This window comes from Protopterus annectens, chromosome 8.part0 (assembly GCF_019279795.1).
Source record: "Protopterus annectens isolate FY-2018-M chromosome 8.part0, PAN1.0, whole genome shotgun sequence".
Lineage (NCBI taxonomy): Eukaryota > Metazoa > Chordata > Ceratodontiformes > Protopteridae > Protopterus > Protopterus annectens.
The window spans coordinates 1,972,253,898-1,972,279,605 of NC_056741.1; the positions used below are offsets into that span (position 1 = coordinate 1,972,253,898).

At 36.0% G+C, this 25,708-nt stretch overlaps 1 protein-coding gene across 2 annotated transcripts in view; it reads left to right on the plus strand.

Moving 5' to 3' along the window:
- Nucleotides 1-25,708, plus strand: part of FBXL8 (F-box and leucine rich repeat protein 8) — a 77,044-nt gene that overhangs the window by 43,092 nt on the left and 8,244 nt on the right. Inside the window, exon 1 of one of the 2 annotated variants that reach the window (XM_044081507.1) lies at nt 23,303-23,546. The exons of the other annotated variant lie outside the window; for it this stretch is intronic. The gene's annotated coding sequence lies outside the window, so the exon portion shown is untranslated. Of the gene's footprint in view, nt 1-23,302; nt 23,547-25,708 lie in introns of those variants that run through there. 2 annotated transcript variants of the gene reach the window in all.

A 25,708-nucleotide genomic window follows, 5' to 3' on the forward strand; every position in this document is an offset into this window, starting at 1 on the left:
ATAAAGGCAGCTTATAACCAAACTGACTTTCAGTTGCTTGATTTTTTTTTTTAACCTATCAGGAGTATTCCATAGGGGGTAAGATGAGAGTCTGATAGCAGTAGAAATCCATAGCTCTGCTTAGATTTTAATATCCTGACAGGAAATATACTTTAATTTTTAGAAAAATCTAACTAAAAGTATACTAAAAGATAGATTAACATAGACTCTTTATTATTTTCTAAAAATTAATTCATAGTCAAGATAATTTTTTAATTATTCCTGTCAAGAAGTTTTCTACTGGAGATCTCAACATGAGCAACTTGAAGAAACCACACCAGGAGAGTGCAGTGAAGAAAGAACTACATCTTATAATAACAAACATCCAAGAGCTGTCACTACAAATGGACAAATTCGAAAACAAAATGGATATTATCAAACAAGAATGCAGTAAACAACTGGAACTTCTAAATGGAATAGTAAAAAAAACAATCAACAGATTCTTGCCTTAGAGGAAACAGTAACTGACCTGTATACTAGAGTGACAGAAAATGAACATCACAATGAATTTCTTCTGAAATAAAACACCAGGCTGATTAAGAAACTGGAAGACCTTAAAAGTAGATCAAGGAGGAATAACATAAGAATATATGGAATTCCTGAGAAAGAAGAGGGCGCTAACCTGATTCAGTTCCTCAGTAAGTGGTTTTCATCAGCACTAAATATGCCTGAATACCTCTCTTTTGGAATTGAGAGGCTCATCAGTCCCTGGCAAATCCAGCTTTGTCTCTGAGTTCATCTAACCCCAGGTCTATAATAGTTAAATTTCTTTCCTCACAAGACAAGGACTTAGTGCTGAAATCAGCTTGGACTAATTCCTCTATCAAGATGGGTGAAAAAGTTATTCGTTTTGACTGACTACACCTCTACAGTCACATCCAGAAGAAAGGAGTGTGTTCCTCTAATTAAATCCTTGAAAAACACCAATATTAAAGCTCAAATTCTTTTTTCCTGCAAGAATAAAAATCACTTTGCCAGAAGGAGTGAAGATCTTTGATTCCCTACAAGAAGCAATAGAATTTATCCAAAAGAAGAAAATACTGTCAGACATAGAAGAAATGGAATGGTCATCCCAGAGTTTGAAGAGACCGGCAACAAAAAATGGATGGTCTGTGAAGGAACGAGCAAACAACTAAGAAACTAAAGGACAAATAAATAAGTTCCTTCTAATTTGAAATGCTTTGTTTTATGAATCATAATATAGTTGAGTCTGGAAAACCTCTATACTTTAAGTTAATGTTAATCATCTTTATTATTAACTTTCTCTTTTCCTTAATATATCTACTTCTTCTAATTACATATAGTACCAAGTATTTAAATAGCATTTTCTCTCTCTCTCTCTCTCTCTCTCTCCCTCTCTCTATCTTTTCTTTCTTCCTATTCCTTTTTGTTACTAATATTCCTTTTCCTCTCTTTCCCAACTATAAGTACATTGCATACTTTTCCTTTTTAAATAATTACAAATGATATATGTCTTCTAATTCTTCAGTAATAGTATCATTTGACTTTATACCAAAGTGCATTTTTTCTAGTGGGTCAGTGGTGGGGTAACAATATGTTTCTGATTAGTGTTTCTAACTAGATGTTTTAGACTCTTTGTTTCGACGCATATAAATATTAATATTGTACATTAATGGTGTTTTATAGATGTCTAAATATAAGTATATATATATATATATATATATATATATATATATATATATATATTAGGTTCTTTTTTTTTTCTCTGATCTGGTTAATTGGTGGATAAATGATTGAAATGTTATGATTTCTGATTTGAGGCAGCTGTTGTTACTTCTAAATAGCTGTTGATATGAAATTTGAAAGGGTTAATTTTTCATGATGATGATGATGATGTTTTGTGAGGAAACTGGTGGTCACCTTGTGGAGATTCCTGACATGCACTGACAAGGCAGCTTGAGTGTTTTTTTTTCTTGCTTTCTGTAAACTCTAAAAGCTTCAAGAGTTGATTTCCTGCCGAATATGCTTATTTCCTCACTAGAGACGACCTCTGCTGTGCGCGACCTATTTAGATACTTTTTAACAAGTTTATGAAGCTGCAGCTTGAGGAAACAACAGTGATGACATCACTTGACCTTTTGAACTTGTTAAATGGCTGTATTTAGAATTATTTTCTCTTGAAATTCTGTTATCTTTCATTTAGATACTTTAAATGGTAAATAATTAGTCCTGATAAGTGTTTATCTCCATTGAAAATACCTATGTTCTTTTATAGATGCGTACATTCTGCAGATTCAATGACACTTAGTAACTAAATGATATCAAATGAACTAGGAGGTGCATTAGAATATTCACTATGCATATTAACATCGGATTTATGTTGCATAACTAAACCTTTAGTAACTAAACAGAGGGATTGTGAGGCTTTTTTTTGTAATGTGTTTTATATATATATATTGTATATGTGTATATGTATATATATATATATATATATATATATTATATATATTCAACAGATCCTTGCATGAAAAATGTTAGATGAATGACAAAATGGTTAAAACATCTGATGTTTCTTGAAAAGTCTTGGAAATATTGACAATCTTCTTAACCTTCAGCTTAATGTTTATACATACTTAGATCTGATATGTATTTCTGACGTATCTACTTATCAGAGGTGCTATTATTGTATATGACATATTCATATAGCTTCAGTTATATTGGACACTCTCATTTTAATGTATATTTCATGGACTCAAATTTCTTTTTGCTCTCATAATGCTTTTCTTTTCTTTTTTGTTTTTATACTATATTCTAAGCTGTGATGGATAACTTGTGTCTTTTGGTGTTGGAGAGGTGGTGGATGGATGGTTTAGTTTTTTTAACTAAACCAGAAACTTTGTTTCATGTATGTGTTTGTAAATAGTTTTGGGTTTTTGAAAGTAGTGCTTAATACACATTATGCATCCATGATAAGTACGTTTTCAGTAGATTTCAAGTCAACACAGAAGAAAGGTCTTTCAGTAAGTAACAACATACACATTCTAGTCAATGGTTTATAAATGTTTGTCATTAAATATTAATGGTTTGAACAATGATGTCAAAAGAGCTGGTTTGCTTAAATATAGCAAAATGCATAAAGCCCAGATAATCTTTTAACAGGAAACCCATCTACTAAAAACATTCCTACAAAAATACTCATTTAATGGCTATACCATTCTGGCTGATTTAAGACTTTAAGACTAAGAGAAGGGGCACTCTTATTCTATGGAAAAATACTTCTACTATGCCAAGTATTATAGATACAATTTCAGATAAAGACTGGATGCTAAGCTTGTTTTTTTTTGGAAATCAGTAGGAAGTATTAAGCTTTGATTAATACATACTAGATACCTGGACTAAGTACTAAATATGTTGACAAATATTTGAACCTGTTTACTGTAAATGCAGAATGGGAAATTATAGCAACATGTGATTTTAACTGCCTATTATCAGGTAATGATACTTCTAAAAATGGTAAAATAAAACTAACATCTCAAGCCAAGAAGTTAAATGACTTTACAAACCAGATGAACCTTAAAGATATACATGGTCTAAGAGAACATTATTCCTTATTCTGTACTCACTATTCATATCGGTTTGGTACACAAACATTGATAAGGTCTTTGTATGAAATAATATATGCTCTAAATAAGTGACGTATCTATAATGACTTGTCCACTTTCAGACCATAATGCTATAAACTTTTCATTAACTATGTATACAGATTAAGATTTCTACAGAGAAGTTAAAAGAGTTTAGGGAATGGATAATGAAAGAAGTAGACATGTTTATGGAAGCAAGTGATAATGGTGACGTGACTGATACTATACTATGGGACACCTTTAAAGTATACATATATATGGTAGAATAAAATCTTGGTACCTTAAAAAAATGAGAGGGTGGGGCAAATAACTTTTAGACTTGCAAACAACATAGACAAGATAAAAATGGACACAAAACCAAATAAAGTAGCACATACCGAAATTACTAAGTTAAATCAAAAATACTTAGATGTTCTGAATCATAATTTAGCCATAAACCTGGAAAAATTTAAATTACAATCTTTTGCTGTAAATCCTAAATAGCTACATAAAATAGCAGTAAGATCCAAAAAAATAAACAATCAAAATCTTATTAATGAGATTAAATATAAAAGTGATGGTTCAGTTAAGTGTACATCTAACTTAATGGGCATATTAGAAATGTTTATGTAGGGAGAGAGCTAGCTGATATGATGGACTGAAGGAAGGTTGGTATATTGTGTGTGCAAGAGACCAGATGGAAGGGGAGCAAGGCTAGGTGTATTGGAGGTGGTTTCAAATTATTTTATCATGATGTGGATGGGAGGAGAAATGACGTAGGCATTATCCTGAAGGAACAGTATGCTAAGAGTGTTTTGAAGGTGAAAAGAGTGTTGGATAGTGTGATGTTTATGAAGCTGGAAACTGATGGTGTAATGATGAATATTGTTAGTGCATATGCTCGACAAGTTGGGTGTGTGATGGATGAGAAAGAAAAAGTGAGTTGAATGAAGTGGTGATGACTGTACCCAAGGGTGAGAGACTGGTGATTGGAACAGATTTCAATGGGCATGTTGGTGAGGGGAACAGATTTCAATGGGCATGTTGGTGAGGGAAACAGATGGGATGTAGAAGTGATGGGTAGGTATGGTGTTAAGCAAAGGAATGCAGAAGGTCAGATGGTAGTGGATTTTGCGAAAAGGATGGACATGGCTGTGATGAATACGTATTTTAACAAGAGGGAGGAGCATAGGGTGACATACAAGAGTGGAGGAAGATGCACACGGGTGGATTATATCTTATGTAGAAGGGCCAGTCTGAAGGAGATTGGAGACGGGAAAGTGTAGTTAGGCAGCATAGGATGGTGGTTTGTAGGATGACATTGGTGATCAGGAAGAGGAGGATGAGTGTGAGGGCAGCACCAAGGATCAAATGGTGGAAACTGAAAAAGGGTAATTGTGAGGTGATGTTAAGGAAAGAGTTAAGACAGGCACTGGGTGGCAGTGAAGAGTTACCGAATAGCTGGGTAACTACAGCAGAGCTAGTAAGAGAGATGGCTAGAAAGGTGCTTGGTGTGACATCTGGAAAGAGGAAGGAGGACAAGGAGACCTGGTGGTGAAATGAAAAAGTACAGGAGAGTATACAGAGAAAGAGGTTGGCGAAGAAGAAGTGGGATTGTCAAAGAGATGAAGAAAGCAGACAAGAGTATAAGGAGATGAGGTGCATGGCAAAGAGAGAGATGGCGGAGGCTATGGATAAGGCATATGAAATGTTGTATAAAAGGTTGGACAATAAGGAGGGAGAAAAGGACCTGAACCGATTGGCTAGATAGAGGGACCGAGCTAGTAAAGATGTGCAGCAGGTAAGGGTGATAAAGGATAATGAGGGAAACATACTCACAAGTGAGGAGAGTGTGTTGAGCAGATGGAAAGAGTACTTTTAGGGGTTGATGAATGAAGAGAATGAGAGGGAGAGAAGGTTGGATGATGTGCGGATAGTGACTCATGAAGTGCTGTGGATTAGCAAGGAGGAAGTAAGGATAGCTATGAAGAGGATGAAGAAAGGAAAGGCTGTTGGTCCAGATGACAAACCTGTGGAAGCATGGAGGTGTTTAGGTGAAATGGCAGTGGAGTTTTTAACCAGATTGTTTAATGAAATCTTGGAAAGTGAGAGGATGCCTGAGGAATGTAGAAAAAAGTGTTTTGGTACTGATTTTTAAGAATAAGGGTGATATGCAGAGCTGTAGTAACTACAGAGGGATTAAACTGATCAGTCACAGCATGAAGTTATGGGAAAGAGTAGTGGAAGCTAGGTTAAGAAGGGAGGTGATGATTAGTGATCAGCAGTATGGTTTCATGCCAGGAAAGAGCACTACAGATGCAATGTTTGCTCTGAAGAGTGTTGATGGAGAAGTACAGAGAAGGTCAGAAGGAGTTGCATTGTGTCTTTGTGGATTTAGAGAAAGCATATGACAGGGTGCCTAGAGAGTAGTTGTGCTATTGTATGAGGAAGTCGGGAGTGTCAGAGAAGTATGTAAGAGTGGTACAGGATATATACGAGGGTAGTGTGACAGCAGTGAGGTCTGCGGTGGGAGTGACAGATGCATTTAAGGTGGAGGTGGTGGGAGTGACAGATGCATTTAAGGTGGAGGTGGGATTACATCAAGATGGAGGTGGGATTACATCAAGGATCAGCTTTGAGCCCTTTCTTATTGCAATGGTGATGGACAGGTTGACAGACGAGATCAGACAGGAGTCCCCGTGGACTATGGTGTTTGCAGATGACACTGTGATCTGTAGTGAGAGTAGGGAACAGGTGGAGGAGACCTTGGAGAGGGGGAGATATGCTCTAGAGAGAAGAGGAATGAAGGTCAGCAGGACTAAAACAGAATATATGTGTGTGAATGAGAGGGAGGATAGAGGAATGGTGAGGATGCAGAGAGTAGAGGTAGTGAAGGTGGATGAGTTTAAGTACTTGGGATCAACAGTTCAGAGTAATGGTGAGTGTGGAAGAGAGGTGAAGAAGAGAGTACAGGCAGGATGGAGTGGGTGGAGAAGAGTGTCAGGAGTGATTTGTGACAAACGAGTACCATTAAGAGTGAAAGGGAAGGTCTACAAGAGGGTAGTGAGACCAGCTATGTTATATGGGCTGCAGACAGTGGCACTGACAAAAAGGCAGGAGTTAGAGCTTGATGTGGCAGAGTTGAAGATGTTAAGAGTTGCACTGGGTGTGACAAGGATGGACAGGATTAGGAATAAGTATATTAGAAGGTCAGCCCAGGTTGGAAGGTTTGGAGACAAAGCCAGAGAGGCAAGATTATATTGGTTTGGACATGTGCTGAGGAGGGATGCAGAGTATATTGGGAAAAAGATGCTAAGGATGAAGCTGCCAGGTAACAGGAAAAGAGGAAGGCCTAAGATAAGGTTTATGGATGTGGTGAGAGAGGACATGCAGGTGGTTGGTGTAATAGAGCAAGATGCAGAGGACAGGAAGAAATGGAAACAGTTGATCTGCTATGGCGACCCCTTATGGGAGCAGCCGAAAGAAGAAGAAGAATAGAAGTGTTTAAAAGTACTAAAAAGATATAAATAATAACACACCACTTTTGGAGACAGATAATGAAATAAATACTTTTATTCAGAAAATATAACTACTAAGGTGACAATGAAACAAAATAACACATTAAATAAACAAATAACACTAACAAAAGTGAAAGAGCAAATACAAATTTTAAAAGATAATAAAGCTCCAGGACTGGATGGAATAATTCCTGAACTATATAAGATTTTTCCTGAATATATATAATAAAGAAAATGATAAGTGCCTTTACTATGGTTAAGCAAAAAGGTATAACACCCCCATTGTGGAAATATTCAAATTATCTCCCCATTTTAAAACAAGGTAAGGACCCCAAATCTTGTGATTCATATAGGCCAGTTTTGTTACTAAACACTGATAACATTTTCATGACAGTATTAGCTAATAGGATAAAGAAAATATTACCTAATCTAATGCATAATGCTCAGACATGGTTCATTCTTCATAGAAAAGTGCAAGATAACATTATTAAATTGCTATCATTAATAGACATAGCATGCAAATGGAAAAAACTAACTATTATCAGCCTAGACATAGAAAAGGCTTTTGATTCTATTAGTTGGTCTTATCTACAAAGAATTCTGATTGGTTTTGAATTCTCCTCAGATTTTGTCAACTTATTAATGAAAATTTATAGTGGGGCACAAGCTTATGTGGAAATCGGATTATGTCTATCCTCACCACTAGAAATCCTCAAGAGAACTAGACATGGTTGTCCTCTGTCACCATTATTGTTTGCTCTTTCGGTGGAACCTTTTGCTATATATATATCAGAAACAAGCAAAATATAAAAGGCTTTCAAGTTAATAAAGACTATTGTCCTAAGATACAGTTAATTATTTGCTGATGATATGTTATTAACGTTGGGTGATATTGATGGTTCTTTGCACAATGTTATAAATACCTTAAGCAAGTTTGAAAGAATTTCAGGGCTTAAATTTAATCATAATATTTTATTTTACATTTGTTAACCAGGAAAGTCCGACTAGATTTTTGGTCCATTTTCAGCGGAGGCCCGGAGAGAAAGGCTCCATAGATAAATACATACAGACAGTGTGACTTACACAATTATATACTTTTGTACAAGAACAGTTTCATAGTTTGACACTTATTATTCTGGTTATGCCAGAATATGTAACAGGTTTGAAGATTATAAACTTTTATGCACAACATAGTGATTTTAGTTGTACATAGTTGTGTAAGTTCTCTTGTAGTTCATCAGTACACTATCTAATCAAACATCTGAATTAGCTGAGGTATAGAAGTTATGGTTATGATAGTTTCAACATGAAGCCAAGTTTTAGGAGATACAGGGGTTAGTCAGGGTTTGTACAAGGGCATAGCCAATGTATTTTTAAGTGTTTTTTAAGAGATGTTTTAAATTGAGTTAAAGAGAGGACTGCAGTGAGTTCAGCAGGAAGTGAGTTCCAGATTTTGCCAGAAGAGCTGGTAAATAGTCACCAGCTAAGTTGTTGGCTTTAACAGTTTGAACTAGCATTCTATTACAGGAGCGGAGCGTTTTTAGGTTGCTGTATGGGATGATGATATTTTTAAGTATGGGTGTAATTTCTGGTTGATAGAGAATTTTGTGTGCAATAATAAATCCAAAACATTACTAACAAAAAGATCAACAAAAACCTAAGATAGAATAGCCTGTTTAATTGGGAGAATGATGTATTAGAATATTCAGGTGTCTGTACAAAGAGCACATGGAAAGAGTCTGTTAAACTAAACTACTATAATTTAATAACCACCATTAGTGAACTAATCAAAAGATGGAATAAAATGTTCTTCACAATGGAGGATAGGCTCTCCTTAATTAAAATGATAATTTTACCTAAAATGTTGTTTTATATACAGTCGTTGATACTACCCCCTCCCAAAAACTTATTTAAAAAATTAGATTCTATGCTACTTACATTTTTATGGTTTCACTTAAAACCTGGGATTGCATATAAATGGCACATTAGAGCTTGGAACAGTGATGGGATAGCATTCCCTAGTTTACATCTTTATTACAAATCAGTTATAATTAATATAATATTACATTGGCTCTCACCTACCTATATGTCTGGCTGGAAAATAATACATGATATTCATATAACTGATGTCAAAACTATAGAAAATCAATTTAAGTAACAATAAAGAATAAGTAGAGTTCATTTGGCTTTTACGTGAATTTTGTTTATTTAGTAAGAAGTTTGATCATTTTTCTTATGGCATTAATCAAATATTTCATGACTTTAAAAATATAATTGATTGTAATTACATCATTAAACAATTCCTATTTCTTATATTCTCTGTAGCATACTCCCCTGATTGCCTAGATTCTTTCAACATCAATGCGATGCAAAAATTAAAGGAAAATAACTTGATATTCTGGCATCAAGTTATTGAAAATACGAGTATTAAACCACTAAACTCTCTTCTATGTAGTTTTGGTAATATTCAATACAGTTGGTTGTTTATACATTTACGACAGTTTATAGAAAACAAAATGAGAGTATCAATCAACCTAGAGACTAAATCTATACCTAGTTTGATCCAGCTTTTTATTAGGTGTCTTGAAAAGACAGAGGATCAAAAATTAAGTATCTCCCCTATGTATAAGATACTAAGAGAAGACACTCAAAAGTTTGACTCAGATTTTTGGAATTACTATGTAAAGATTAATGGAGAGCAAATATCTGATGAATCCAAAAAACTGTTATTGAAATCTACACATGGTACCTCTTCTTCAATATATCGGAGATTGTATACATGGAAATTTATGAATAGGAGTTTCTGTACTCCACATAAAATAAATCTTATACTCAAAAACAGTGAAAACAAATGTTGGAAATGTGATGAATTACTAGAGGCCAACTGGGTTCACGTGTTCATTGAATGTAGAAATACTGTTCAATACTGGAAAGGCTTCAGATATTTTGCAAAGGCTTTATGGTCTGAGAACTGTCATATTTCTAACTCACTAATCCTATTCAATGTTCCTATACCTAATGTAATACCTAAATCTCAGATTCAGTTACTCTGGTCAATTCTTGCAATTGCCAGAAAAGTTATTACTTTGAACTGGAAAAGTAAACAAGATTCGATGTTTAAAGAATTTATTAATTTAGCAAAAGTTGTTTGTAAAAAAGAACTGCAAACCATTTGTTATAGAACTCATAACATTACTCATAAAAAATAGCATGGCAAAAATGGGAAAACCTTTTGAACAAATACTAATAAACAATCATTTTATCCATGATAAGTTATCATGGATGAATGTAAATATTGTAAATAGTTTTGTTATTGTTTTATTGTATTTGTTATTTGTACATTTGTGTATGTTTATAGTGAAAACAAAATAAAAATGTTTTTGGAAAAAAGGGGAGTGTTCCATAGAACCATATGTTTAGTTTCCTTTGTACAGCATCCAAGGACTGGACTCACAGATTTTGGAAATGCCAAAAATAAAAACACTGAATCCCCCTATGAGGCATATTATTGATGCTCAGTCCTCCACAATAGAACCATTGACTTTATTTTAGATTAAACTTTGCAACCTTTTTTAAGGTCTGTACTGTCTTTAGTAAGGGACTTTTGGCATTTCTTAACAATGTATTTAACTTCTGTGTTTTTGTTACCATTGATATTGTTTCCTTTTACACTTCTATCCCACAGGATGTTGGGGGTGATATATTGAGGGCTTTTTAGTAAAAAAAAAAAAATACTAACCGATGGAAATAATGTTTTATGCACCTTTTTGGAGATAGTTTATTGATTTGTTTTGTTCTTAATGATCAGTTCTGTCATCAATCAACGGGAGTTGCAGTGGGGCAGCTATGGGAACAACAAATTTTGTATCCGTTAGATTTGTTCCAACGTGTTTTATTTTATTGCCATTTTATTTTAATCAATTTTTTTACTTGTTAGCCAGAAAGACCGAAGCTTTTGAAATTTACATAGGGAATTGATAGTACCAACATTCCATATTTAGACATTTTGGTTAGTAAAAATCATGATGGGTATGGATTTGACTCCAAACTTTGCAGAAAAGAAAAATGTGTTAATCCCTGCCTTTATTTTCAGAGTAGCCATCTAATCTACATAAAAAAGAGTATTACAAAATGTCAGTTTGTAAGCCTAAGTTACCTAACAACTAAAAAGGGAGATGACAGAAAATTAAGCTTTGTGTAATTTTTTTTATTGAGAGTGGTTATACACATGGGCATTTAAGACTTGTGGGGAAGTTGCAATCAAAAGGGGAGGAGAATCCTAAAAATGAAAGATGGTTTAAAGATTGATAGATTGTACAATGAGAATTTTGACAGTGTTTTTTATTAACTGGTTCAGTGGATTCCTTAGATATTATTTTCATTGTTTGTGACAATCAAAAGTTTTATACGGAAATCCTAAACTCAGAAAAGTGGTCAGAGATGCCACAAAGTTTGTAATTGGTAGAGTCGCCAGACTGAATATGTGAGGTATTTTAAGAGTACTATGAAAAGATCTATGCCCACCTGGTTTATCAAAAGTTAAAAAGGAAGAAGGTCTATATGGAGGGTAGACTAAAGCTGAATGTTCCTATAACAATACTATGGGCAGTGCAGTGGTACAGTAGTTAGCGTTATCACCTCATAGCAAGAGGTTTTTCTGGTTCGATTCTCTGCTTGGGTGCCTTCTGTGTGGAGTCTGCATATCCTCCCTGCATTCGCGTGGGTTTCCTTGGGGTGCTCTGGTTTCCTTCCTCATTCCAGAGACATGTATCTGGAGCATTTCTCCCTGGGCCTCCTCTGAAAATGGGGTCTGTCCCAGTCAGACTTTTCCAGTAAACAAATGTTAAACAAAATAAATAACAATACAGGAGATTAAAATAACAATCCAGGACTTAAACGGTTATAACCACAGGTTTAGAAAGATTCACAGATGAATTTTACAAATGGAATGGAGAATAAACATTTAAAAAAACTTCTTGGAACAGTATCAACAAATACACCAGATAAAAGGAAACATGCAAGGAGTGTGTTTATACCCAAGGAGAGGTGGAATAAAATAATGCTATGTTACTACAGGCTGATCTCTTTATTAAAATGGATACAAAAATAGTAGCAAACATTTTGGACAGAAGATTGGGTGAGATCTGAAGTTATTGGGACAAAGCATGTTTCTTAAGGGAAGGCAAAATATAAGTGGTGGAAACTGGCACATTTTCTTGATAGCTACCAGACTAGATATAAAGATGCAGGTGTATAAAAAGAAGGGTTTTGATACAGTAGACTGGCATTTCTTATATGAAATTTTGCAGAAAACACTTGGATTCAGATTTTTACACAGGATTCAAATATTGTATGATAAATTGTATGTTGCTGTACTAATAAATGAAGATGTGTCAGGTAAATGATAATTTTCACAGAGGTACACAGCAAGGATTTCAGATTTCACTAGTGTTGTTTTTATTATTCAGCAGTTGGTAATATGGATTGATGGTGCTCTGCAGCTTTACTAGAACACAGGAGTCAGGGCATCTTTCTTACTTTATACAAATGATCATTACTCATAGCTGAAAATACTGATGAAGTACTTCCATTAGAGAGGGGTCTGAACAAATTTCAAAGATCTCAGGGCTTGAGATAAATAGAAATAAATTGGTGTTGGTTAGGCTTGAAGAAAGAAAACAAGAAGGAGGAAGTTGGTAGTTTTCAAGAGGCAGAATACCCAACATATTTAGGACTGTAACCAGGATACATCTATGAAGGAGCAGTTATATGGAATGTAGATGATTTAAACAAGAAATTCAGTGGTTGTTACAGGTAGGAGGGAGAAGAACCTACACATTTACAGGTAAGATAAATGTGATTAAAGTGATACTTCTTCCACAAATTTTGCATTTTATTACAATAGCACATACCTATAGGATACGAACAACTCTTAATAAATAAATTACACATTATGTTGGCAGACTATGTAGGAAGAGAATGCTTACGTTGTCATCCAAAGAAGTATGGGATCTAATGCATATCCCACCCAAGTATTTGCTTTCAACATTGCTCAAATGCATAAGAATTCATAAGGAGGCCAAGTCTCAATGGTGAGTAGAAGGGCAAGCAGCCTTTCTCTGTGAGAATTTTTGGGGCAGAGCTGAGAGTTCAATGGGGTAAAAGGAATTAAGCAATTAGGGGATATGGCCTGGGACACACTTAGATATCAATGTATATGGGACAATCCAAAATTTCAAAATAAAGTATCTCAGCAAGAGCATATGGAATGGATGGGAGTAGGAATTTTTGCATGGGAGAAGATAAGAAACTTGGATAACTGTACATCTGATATAGGGCAGTTTATACTACTTCGGCAGTTACAAGAATAATATCACCTTCCTGATTCAAATGGATAACTTTTAATTTACTTCTTGATGTATATGTTAGTAGAAATATTCTAGGAATTAATAGGCAAGGACATGGGGAAGCCCCCCTAGAACACATAGTCATCATCATCGACCCCATTTTCCCCATTTTCTGCATGGGTTTGGGATATCATGTCGGTTGTCACCATCTCTCTCTCGATTAAATGACACTGTCTTACCTTCTTTGACAGTCATGCCTGAGTGTCACAGGTCCTCTCTCACACAATCTACAGTCCATCCATCTCTTTGCAGGATGCCTTTGTTTCCTCTTGCCTTCTTCCTGCCTGTCCCAAGTCTTCTTCACCCAATTGTCTTCCTTTCTGCACGGATTCCCAAACCACAGTAATCTGTTCTGCTTGACCTTCTCTCTGCAATTGGAGTTAATTCAGCCTCTGCTCTGTTGTCTTCATTTTTTGTCCCATAGTATGCATCCTACTGCCCATCCAAGGTACTTCATCTCCATCACCTCTAGCTTCCTCAACTGCTTTGCTTTTACTGCCCAGGTTTTGTATAATACAGTAGTACTGGTCACATCAGTATTTTGTGCCAGTTGGCTGCAGCCCCTGTAATTCTAGCTTTGACCTCCTCATTCAGACTTCCTTTCTCCTGATTTGCCCCTCCCAGATACTCGAAGCTGTTAACATGTTCCATCAGTTTCTCTTCTATCTCAGCTTCTTCCGATTTCCCCCATTTGCTGCTAATACAGCTGTCTTCTCTGTACTCAGTTTCATCCTATGTTATTTCAGTTTTAAATTCTATTCCCGTATTCTTTGCTGAAGTTCTTGCTTAGAGTCTGCTTGTAACGCCACGTCATCTACATGCAGCAGCTTTGTTGTTCTGTGCCCTCCAACCAGTTTGCTGATGTAGTCCATAACCAGTATGAACAGCAGTGTGGGCTCAGAGCTGAATCCTGATGTACACCCACTCCAAGTGGGAACCCCTCTGTGAAACCAGACACTGTTTATACTTGAGTTATTGGGTCTTTGAACATATCCTGTACTAATTCTGCCAATGTTTCTGGGACATCAAACCACCACAGGACTGCCCCTTTCTTGGGACCTTGTCATATCCTTTCTCCTAGTCCATGAATACCCACTTGGACTCTTTTCTTTTCGATTATCTGCCTCACTGCAAACATCTGGTCGGCTGTGTTCCATCCTTATCTGAATCCAAATTGCTCGTCTCACATCTTACATTCTACTACTCTGCATATTCGTTTATGAGTCACCCTGTCTAAAACATTCATGCAGTGTGATAAAGAGTTTGATACCTCTATACTTCCCACAGTTGTGAATGTCCCCTTTGTTGTTATACACTGGTGTTTGTATTATCAGTCTTCAGCCATCTGGGTACACCTTTCTCTCCTTACTGCTCTGAATGCTTCTTTCCCTGACTTAATTTTCCTTAGCATTGTTCTTACTTCTTCTAAAGTGGGATCCTTCTCCTCTTTCATTATAGGCTGGGGCAGTACAGCATTTGTGGGGTTTTCTTCATTCGGAAGCTGCTGAAAATACTCCTTCCATCTGCCTTTGATTTCCTGTAGACCAGTGGGTAGGTTGTTGCTTGCTTCCTTACAAAGGCGTCTGACTATCTTTTTTTATCTTTCTGTCTTTGCCTTACAACCTGGTTTATTTGCACTATCTTCAAGTCACTATACAGAAGCTGGTAGAGTGCTTCTGATGTCTTGTTCTTTGCCATTGCAAAACCTCTCTTAGCCTCATTGTAAACCAGTGAGTGTTCTTTCCTAGCCTGGTGAGTCTTTTCTAAACCCACTTTTTTCCTGCACTCCTTCTTTCTTTTGATGACTTCCAGGAATCCACCACCAGGTTTTCTTATGTACCTTGCTTCCATACCTGGTTCAGCCACATGTCTGTTCTATAGTCCTCTTGCATGCCTATTTCCTCTTCTTCCTGAACTGCTAGATCCCTGAGTAATTCCTTGAACTGTTGTGCTTTCTCTCCAGTCAACTTCCAGGTTTTCAGACTAGTCTCTGTTGACCTTAGAACTTTCTCTGGAATACATAGTTTAATCTATAAGGATCTAAAGCTACAAAGAAGAGAGGAGATGAAAAACAATTGGAGAGACTTGGGACCATATGGAGGATAAGCATGTTGTTATCTGACATGATTTCTGAGAGGAGGTATGGGAGAATGTACTGAGGATTAGGAAATGGCCCTCCATATGGGATCAGCACATGCGGATTTTCCATTTATAAAATACAACCCCCAATAAAATATGATGGCACAACAGAATATCCGGTTTTAAATATTGGAAGTTTGGCATGGATCAGGTTTGTATGTTCCATATGTTTTGAGACTGTTAAGAGAGCTTAGGATAGATGGAGACAGGTTACTAAGAGTTGGGATATGGTTTTGGTAAAGTACTTACATCAACTTGGGAGTCGTTAGGATTTGGGGTAGGGGAAAAAGTTGCTAGTTGGATGAGGGAGTAACTAATCATGAGATAGTATCTTTTATGCACCCAAAATCATACCTCTGAAACTCTTAGCTCAGGAAAATTGGACAAAGCCTAAAATAATAAGAGACAAATGGTCAAAAATAGGGGTAGATTTTAAATATTGCTCTTACAAAGTTAGAAAGTTGCTAGAATAACAGGTTTTATGTTTGCATGCATTTTCTGAAGGATATAAAGTCTGAAAAGCAAATGTGTCTCATTTAATGACTTTATTCCTCAGTGATTTGCAAGAAAACTTAAGGTTTTATGAGGAACGGACCAAAATCATGAGACAAAGTCTGGACATGCTGTGAAAATCTGGACAGTTGAGAGGTATGCCCAAAACAGTTATGGCAAGAAAATGGAAAATCTTACACAAGGTACAGATAGGAAATATACATACCAAATACTTGAATTTTAAGTGTTGAACATTATTACAAACTCCATGTTATAGAAAAGAAGCCTGTATGCTGGGTCTTAGTGACAGATTATTACAATAACCTAAATAGGTCCTGAGAGTTATAAGAAATATTAATGTAATGTTGCAATAAACATTTTTTGTAATGTTAAATGTTTCAATAAGAATGCTAATGTATTGGCGACAGTTAAATGTGTAAATTGTTATCTATAAATATTAGATGAGTGGTGCTGTTGCAATGTAGTATGATGTTACATGTTATGAGTGGTTTTCTTGATGGTTCTTGTCCTTTTCAGCAAACATATTTCAGTAAAAGTTATTCAAAAAACTCTAAGAATGCAGTCTATGTATTACAATGTGTACATTGTAATGCATTCTCTAATAGAATGACTTCTAGAATGTTTAAAATAGAATACATGAACATTTGTACAATATATGGACAAGAAATGAATATACTTTAGGCATGTTAGCATTTATACAAAATAAAATAGAGTTTATTGTTTTAAGTGCAGTATATTTGAGTATAAGGGCTGCAGGTGTAGAGAATGCTTTTGTTACAAAAGATCTAAAGTTGCATATTTTGTCAAATGCCTGTGTTTTAGCTGGGCCTAACAATTCCCCTAATTTTAAATGTATGTTGAAAGCAAAGCCTTTGAAACATTATTTTTTAGGCATATGAGTCTCTGGTAAAACTATATATGAGTTCAGTTTAAATTATTCCACAGTTTGAAGTCTAGTATTTTAAACATGAAAGTGGTAATTGAACTGAAGTTGATTATGATAAATCAAGTTCCTTGGTACTCCAGCATTTGGTACCATTTTTAAAAAAAATCTAATGTCAGAACGGTACTTGCGTATTATCACAACCAGATTGTTCAGTTCAAGAGCGGCTGGTTTATGCTCGTTTCTTGTGCCAAGAAATGTGGTCGTGTGTGTGTGTGTGTGTGTGTGTGTGTGTGTGTGTGTGTGTGTGTGTGTGTGTGTGTGTGTGTGTGTGTGTGTGTGTGTGTGCGCGTGCATGCATGTGTGTGTGTGTGTGTGTGTGTGTGTGTGTGTGTGTGTGTGTGTGTGTGTGTGTGTGTGTGTTACAGAAGTGGGTGCTTTTCCTTGTAGGTTACAACAGGGTTAATTTGGTCCTTTGAAGATGCGTCTGTGGGATTTGCCCAGTACTGAAAAAGACGCATTCTCCCAGGACCCCGCACTTTCATTTCCTGTGTTTTCATATGCTTCCTCCAGCAGTGATTAAGTTGTTAACACTTCCAAAATCCTTTACCTTTCTGTTGATACATCTCTTTTGTTTCTGCCCCCTCCCCCGTTACAACCAAATATCTGTTTTCTGCTCAAGCCCCACTTGATCTAACCTATTTTGTGCATATTCAAGCCCCACACTGACTTTAAGTATACATTCTCTTATGTGATGCCAAATAATATAAAACCACAGAGCTGGAAATTATCGGTGTCGAATTGCTGTAAATATTATAAAATATAGACAGACATAGTTAGTGTTTTTTTTGTAAACAAACAGGTGGTGGTACACATATGTTGCATTTGGGTCACCCCCCCCCCCCCCCAAGCAGCCATTCCAGTCTCTCATTATTTGGCTGTTTCTCTCCAGTTGTGATAAATACTGTTCAAAATTCTGTGTGCATACTGCTTTTTGCTTTACTTCTACAATGATTACAGATATTTGGATTTAATTTAAAACTTTTAGACATTTGCTAAACAAAGCAATATAGTCTTACAATGAAAACAGACTTGGCATTAAAACTTCTATGACTTTGAAACTCACATTCATTGAAACGGCATTAAAACCCCCATTCAAAGAAAATGCATCTGGCCAATGGCAGATTGTTTACCTTTGGGCTGATTTCGAGTCATAGACCCCTTGCACACATTTTTAGGACCTTGCAAAATTTCTTTGACTCACTTCCCTGACTGTATTAAATTATAATATATAATAATTAAATTCTATCCCTTGTATAATACAACACTACTTATTAGAGTGTCTTTTAAATTTATAGCCAGTAAGCAAAGAAACAAAATATATGAACCAATAATGCCCAAACCGCCCAATTCAGAACATTCAACCATAAAAGGCCACTCAGACTTCTGTCATTACAGCTCACCAATATCAGTCAATATGCACAGTCTCTGCAAAAGTAAAAGTCATCTGAATAATTCCACATTAAAGAGATATGACTGTAACTAATGAAAAGATTGCTGCTAGCAAAAAAATTGATATTTAATTATTTCATTTACAAATTCACTGCCTGCTGCCCTTGAAGAATAAATTGCCTATGTTATATTAAAAATGATAAGCTGGTAATATTGCAGTAGAGAACGGATGGCAAACTAAAACAGGTTTGTGGTTACTAGGCATCTTATCCAAAGGAGGACATACACATGACTCTGCAGCACCCCACCCTCAAAAATCAACACAGTATCAGCAATCCATCTACATGTTGTGGGAATAAAACCCACAGCCTTCTGCATCAAAACAAAAGTATGCTACCTGCTCTTCTACTAACACTCTAAAGACACAACAGGGATACCATTTGCTAAGCAAAACAGTTGCATATTTTGGGTAGAAGATTAAGGCTATTTGTTTCCTATAGCAAAGGTACAGGGCTTGAGCCTAAGCAAATTACTAACCACCTGCTAACCCTAACTAGGGCATTTCACCGTCTCACACACACAACTCAACCTTTTAATGCAAGAAATCTGGACAAAGTCTAAAATAAATAGGAACATATTATAAATATCTCTCTCATGAACTTAGAAAATTGCTAGAATAACAGGATTTGTGTTAGTATGCATTTTTCTAAAGGATATGAAGTCTAAACCTCAAATAGCTGCCATTATTTAGCAACTTCAATCTTTTTATGAGGAAAAAGACATGGGGCAAAAATCTGGACATTCTGCAAAAACCTGGGCAATTGAGGGGTATGCTACCTATCTCTTACACACACACACACACACACACACACACACACACACACACACACACACACACACACACACACACACACACACACACCATACCTTTCAACCTCTTAGCACAAGATGTCTGGGCAAAGTCTGTCATAATGGGGGGACAAAGCCCAAAACTAGGGGTACATTTTAAATATTGCTCTTATAAATTCAGAAAGTTGCTAGAATAACAGGATTTGTGTTGGAATGTATTTTCTAAAAGATATGAAGTCTGAAACTAAACTCAATTGCATACCATTAGTTAGCAACTTTAGTCCTCAGCTCATCCCAGTGATTTCTCAAAAAAAAAAAAAGACAATTTTTATGAGGAACAGACCAAAACTATAAGGCAAAAATCTGGACATTCTGTGAAAATCTGTACATTTGAGAGGTATTACACACACATACACCCTACCTTCCTACCCTCTCCCATACCTCTCAACCTTTTAGAGCAATAAATCTGGGCAAAGACACAAATAATGGGGGGAACAAATGTCCAAAAATAGGGACACCTTTTAAATATTGCTGTTGCAAACATAGAAAGTTGATAGAACAACAAGTTTTGCAATAGTATGAACTTTTTGAAGGATTCGAAGTCTAAAGCTCAAATGTCTGCCATTATTTGCTGCCTTAATCCCCAATGATTTGCCAGGGATTGCCAGAAAAACACAGTTTTATGAGAAACAAACCATGGATGTGAGACTAAAATCTTAACATTCTCCGAAAATCTGGACATTTCACTCACTCTCACACACATACAAACACACACACAGACCTACCTACTTCTTACACACACACACACACACACACACATACACACACACACACAAATATACGTGTGTGTGTGTGTGTGTGTGTGTGTGTGTGTGCATATATATGTATGTATATAGGTAACCAAGCCTTAAAAGTAATTGTTGCACTAATTTCACTATTTTTCAAAGTCTTTAGTGTCACTGTTGAAGTTGATAAACAGGAGCAGGAGTTGAGCCTAAACAGGAAGAGGAATTTGGACGTTATTCCCGTTCCTACTGTTTAACCAGTGTGACCCATAAGTAGTTCAGAGTTTAAACACTCCTTTTCAGTATGACATGCACTCGTTGGCGGAGAAGTCTAACAGTCATGCCTCCTCCAAAATCTGGTTGCGATAATACGCAAGTACCATCAGAGCTTATCTAAAAGTGATGTTTTAAGTGCTTTTTCCAGACAGAAATATTTAAAAATGTTGAATATTTGCTGAAAATCAAAATATAGTTTTCTTGCATTTGAACCTAAAATTATGTTTTCCAATTTTAGACTGCTATCGAGATGTGTATGAATATTTTGTTAGAAAATGCCAACATATTTCATAGATACAGTCTTATTTATATAAGTTGGGTGAAAAATGGTCAGTTCAGGCTTTGGAATACAGCATGCTGCAATGTTCCATCATATTTGTAACAAGAATTTACAATTACCTTTCTATAACGAGGTACAGTAATAATTAAACTATATTATAATTAAATAATGTTGTTGTTGTTTGTCTTTCGGCTTTTCCCGGTTAGGGGTCGCCACAGCGGAACTCCGGTCCGCTAATGATTGGCAGTTGTTTTTTATGGTGTTGAGTTGCCAGCCCCAATGCCCAACCTTCAACGAAGGCACGCCCATTCAACGCATGTCTTTCGAACGCCCACTTGACTGCTGGGAGGACATGCAGACTCCACACAGAAGGCACTCCAACCTTTGCCGAGAATCGAATGGGAGAACCTCTTGCTGTGAGGCAACAATGCAACTGCTGCACAACCGCGGAAGTATTATAATTAAATAATAATAAATGCAGTTATAGCATTGAAACTGAAATAAGTATTTGTTTCTAAGAACAATAGTTTCAGCATTTTATGTCTCCAGACAGAAAGAAGACATTACTGAGGATATTTTAGATTTATAGGTTCATATGTGTATACTAGACTAACAAACACTGGGGCCTCTGTAAGCCAAGCCAAGCATCCCAAATATATCCCACAAGCAGATGTGCTTTACAGATTATTTTAAGGGATATATGTAAGCTAGGGCAAGATTTACAGACTGTTTCTGTCCATTAGAAACATAGGTGTTAGACCTGTAGTGTATTTCTGATTTCCCTTTCACTGGTCCAGGTTCCTGTTGAATAGGGTTGTGGGAAAGCTCTTCACATGAATGGGAAGCCTGTTCCAGAGAAGGGGAATTCCCTGAAATCTCTGAGATACATACATTTGCCTCCAATGTGTCCTAGAGATTTAAACTTAGATTGTAGCATAAATAGATTGAGTCATTCTGATGCAATTCATTTTGCAAATATGTAAAAGATCTATTAAAGTGGGATCCAACAATGCCTTGTATGCCAGGCATAGAATGCCTCTCGGCAGTCTTTATGGAGATAGAACTTTGAGGTGATCTGCATATGGCATGCTGTTGATGCCCTTTAGTCTTTTTGTGAGGATCCTCTGTAGATGTTCACTTGTTGCATGTGTGGGTGTTGTTTTGGTGGTGTACTTTTGGGGTTGTTTAGGATTTGTAGGACAGTGTCTAGGAGGTCTTCAGGGTTTGGGAAGGTTATTTTTTAAGTGCCTCTGCATATGTTTGTCTATGTGTTGCTTCAGTACTCTGTGTGGTGGGTGTAATGCTTATATTACCAACAACCTTATTGTTATTTTGAGTGCTTTTGTGTGAGGGGTTTGCCTGCAGTGACATTGTGTTATTACATTTCTCACATACTGCATTCATTTCTCTAAGATTTAGTAAGTTGACAGTGACATGAGACAATTCCTACCTTATCTCATGATGCTCATTTCTACCAAGCTGGCAGCAGAGAAATTGGGAGAGTGCCCATCCATGGTGTCAAATCTATTTTAGGTGAACTACAAAGGGGTTATTTAGCAGACTAACTTGGGAGCTGTGATGTAGAAACTACAGCAAGGCTATGTATGACACAAATTGTGCGGCAGTGCTCCCCAACTGCAAACAAATTGTTCTTTGCAGTATTGAGTACTGTGTAAAGGTACAGGAGAAGTTTTGTAAATCCCCCAAGAAATTCAAATTAATCTGTATTTTTGCCTTTGTAATTAAAAACAAATACCAATGACAGTTTTGTAATGATTGCCCAAAGATCTTGGCCAAAATATGCTAGTAAAAATATGAAACTATTTTAGATGTATAACTCTGAAGAGTTAGGGACATGAAACATGCAAAAATGAGTCTAATTGTATGTCAACTTCCATCAACTTTGATTCACAGCAGATACGTACATATTTTTTCCATCTGTTTGTGTTGTCATAACCTTCAAACTAAAAACACTAGTTGTCCCTAAAAGTGGTGTTTCGGAGCATTTCAACAGAATATTTTCACAGAAAACTTCAAGGTTCAACTATTCAGTAGTCTTCACAAGAAACAAAACAACTTAAATACAGCTTAAGGGCAGATGTTCTAATAGCTTTACTGACAATATTACTAGAGCATAAAAACAGCGTTAGAACACCTTTTGAAAATTGACAAACAGTGAAGGGTTTGGTTTACATGCAGTGATGGTATATTTTTGTTTTTGTCTCCTTAATATTCCTAGCTAATATAGACATATGCATGAATGTGTGCATTTCTAGGTTTCAGTGTGTATGGGTGGTTTTTGGACTCAAAACAGATATTCCCAACAAAATTCCAGTTTACATTCTTTTGTTACGCTGACATTGTATTTCTAAGTATTGTAACCATTTTCCTTTAATGGCATTTGTGAATAATGTTCTTACTGGTAATACCGGTATTGTTACTGTTTGTTGTGTATCACCACCCTGAGTCGTGTACAACATAATCATGACTAAGTTAGTAAAGAATTACATTCCACCCACCCAACTATATACTTTAAACTTGGCAAGTTCTCATTTTTCAGACTATTCCATTTATAGGCTCACTAGAAGCCTTTTGTACTGTCTTATTTCTAAATATGGTAGTGTGCTGGAAATTTGTACTGTCTTATTTCTAAATATGGTAGTGTGCTGGAGATGTTCTATAAACTGTAATACTGCAAGCTTATGTCAACACCTTGGACAGTAATGGGGGAAGGTTCTTTGTGTTTAGTCATCCTTACCTGGATTTGTATCCTGAACTTTGTTTTTATGCTGTCTGATAATCGTGGAGCTCTCTAAAAGTAAAGGTATGTAAGTTACTGCAGTTTTGGATTCTGTTTTATTACTTCATATAGCTTATAATGAAACTTTTATCATATTAAAGAATATATGTTGTAGTTAATTGTTATTTTTTACAGCTTTTAATACTTAGGTAAGTCATAAATATCAGTAGCTGTGGCTAGTTATGATGAATATTTTTATACTAAAGTCTCCCTTTCTTTACTCCACGTTCTGTTTTCATCTTCTGTACTTCTCCAACATTGTCCTTCTGTTTTCCCAGGGAACAATAAGTCATTGTACTGCAAATAGAAATGCTTATGTGCACTTGATAATCTAGGCATATAGTCTTGGTGGTTCTAAGAAAGTATTACCTGTTGATCATTGGCTGTTGTTCTCTATAAGACCTGTTTACCTACAAACATAGGTTCATAGCTCAGTACAAGGCAATCAGTCTACAGATCAATTTAAACATAGCAAAAAAAACCCGTATTCCATCTATCTTTAAGGAGGGTAATGCAAGATAGACTGTGAGAGAATTTGAGGCTTCCTATCCAATTATCTAGGTTTACGCTGAAGGTGGCAAGGGTGCTACTCTGCTTGACATTCAGTGGAAGATTGTTCTAGAGGTGAGGGATAAGCTGGGATATGAAGCTATCACACCAACATGTCTTATTTATCTGCTGATGAAGGTTTTGTTCCTTTAACTGACTATTTGATGTACCATTACTTCTGCAAATGAATAGGAGATCAAATAGGGTTTGCTCTTTCATGGCATGAAAGACTAAGATTTTTGAGGCCCCTGATCTTTTTAGTTATTGTTCAAATTAAGGTTTTATTTGTATGTGGTAAAAGTACCATCTTCATCAGAAAACTATGTATACTAATGAAATTGTTTAAAAAACAGTACATTGTATTAATAATCCACCTTAACTGCTTTACTAGATCATATTTGAAATATTAATGCTCTGTATAGCTCAGAACCGCTCTACACACCGGGTGTTAAAATAAGGTCATACTTGGTTTACTAACTATTGAATTTCACGTATGTAAGGTAAACAGTATGTGTGTGTGTGTGTGTGTGTGTGTGTGTGTGTGTGTGTGTGTGTGTGTGTGTGTGTGTGTGTGTGTGTGTGTGTGTGTAAATGTGTATACGAGTATAGCAGAAGGTTGTACAATGCAAGCAAAGTGAATCATTACAATGGCACTTTTTCCAGGTGAGTTTTGAATTCCAGTGATTAGGTGCAATGAGTGAACCCCAGTCTAGAGAGTTGTCAGTAAAATATGTGATGGATCAGCTGACAGCTCTTTCTCTCACTGTGGGAAGATGAATTTTGGGGTCCCTAACATTGCAGGTCTCATATCAGGTGTTTTTTGGGGTGTGTTCTTGCCTGCAATTAATTAGATGCAACATATGGGATACTATGTGAACGGGCTTACATTCAGAAGTTGTTTACTCAACTGACCTGCACAATGTAGCACATATATGTTTGGGGTTTGGTTATAAAGTAAAGTTCTTCTCTCCATTATTTACCAGTCTCCATCTTTTTCTACCAGTTACGTGTTTGTGATATCTCTGCAATTCAGTGGATACTGTTGGAGTGGCATTATTACTGAATTGTGATATAAATGGTTATGCTAATGCTGTGTTTTCCACAGTAACATTTACATGCTTAAAACATAATTTTTCTAAAGCTAATTTATAAGTTTTAGAACTAGTGTTACAAAATGCAGTCATTTAAATGCGACACTTTCAGCAAAAGTGATTGGTACTTTTGCTGTGAAACATATCTTTTGAAACATTGCAAAGTGGATTTTTTATTGTTTCTGTATTTACACAATAAAAACATACTGCCTTCATGCATTCTTGTGTAGTCCATGTGTTTATTTACACAATAAAAGGATACTGCCTTCATATATTCTTGTACAGTCCACATGCATTGTCCACCCATATTTCCTGCTCATCTGGTTGATGACGCACCACTGCAGATCCCTTTCCCATAGTACATCCGATTCAGCCCAGTAGCAGAATATTACCTCGTACATTGTTCCAGCTAACGTTTGTGTTCCATCTCCCTTAACATTGTGGTTATCCAGTTTTACATACCTTCATAGGTAGTCCCCAACTCATACAGAATGATATCCAGCAAGTATCTCTACATATATATGCTTACTAACAACTAAAATAATA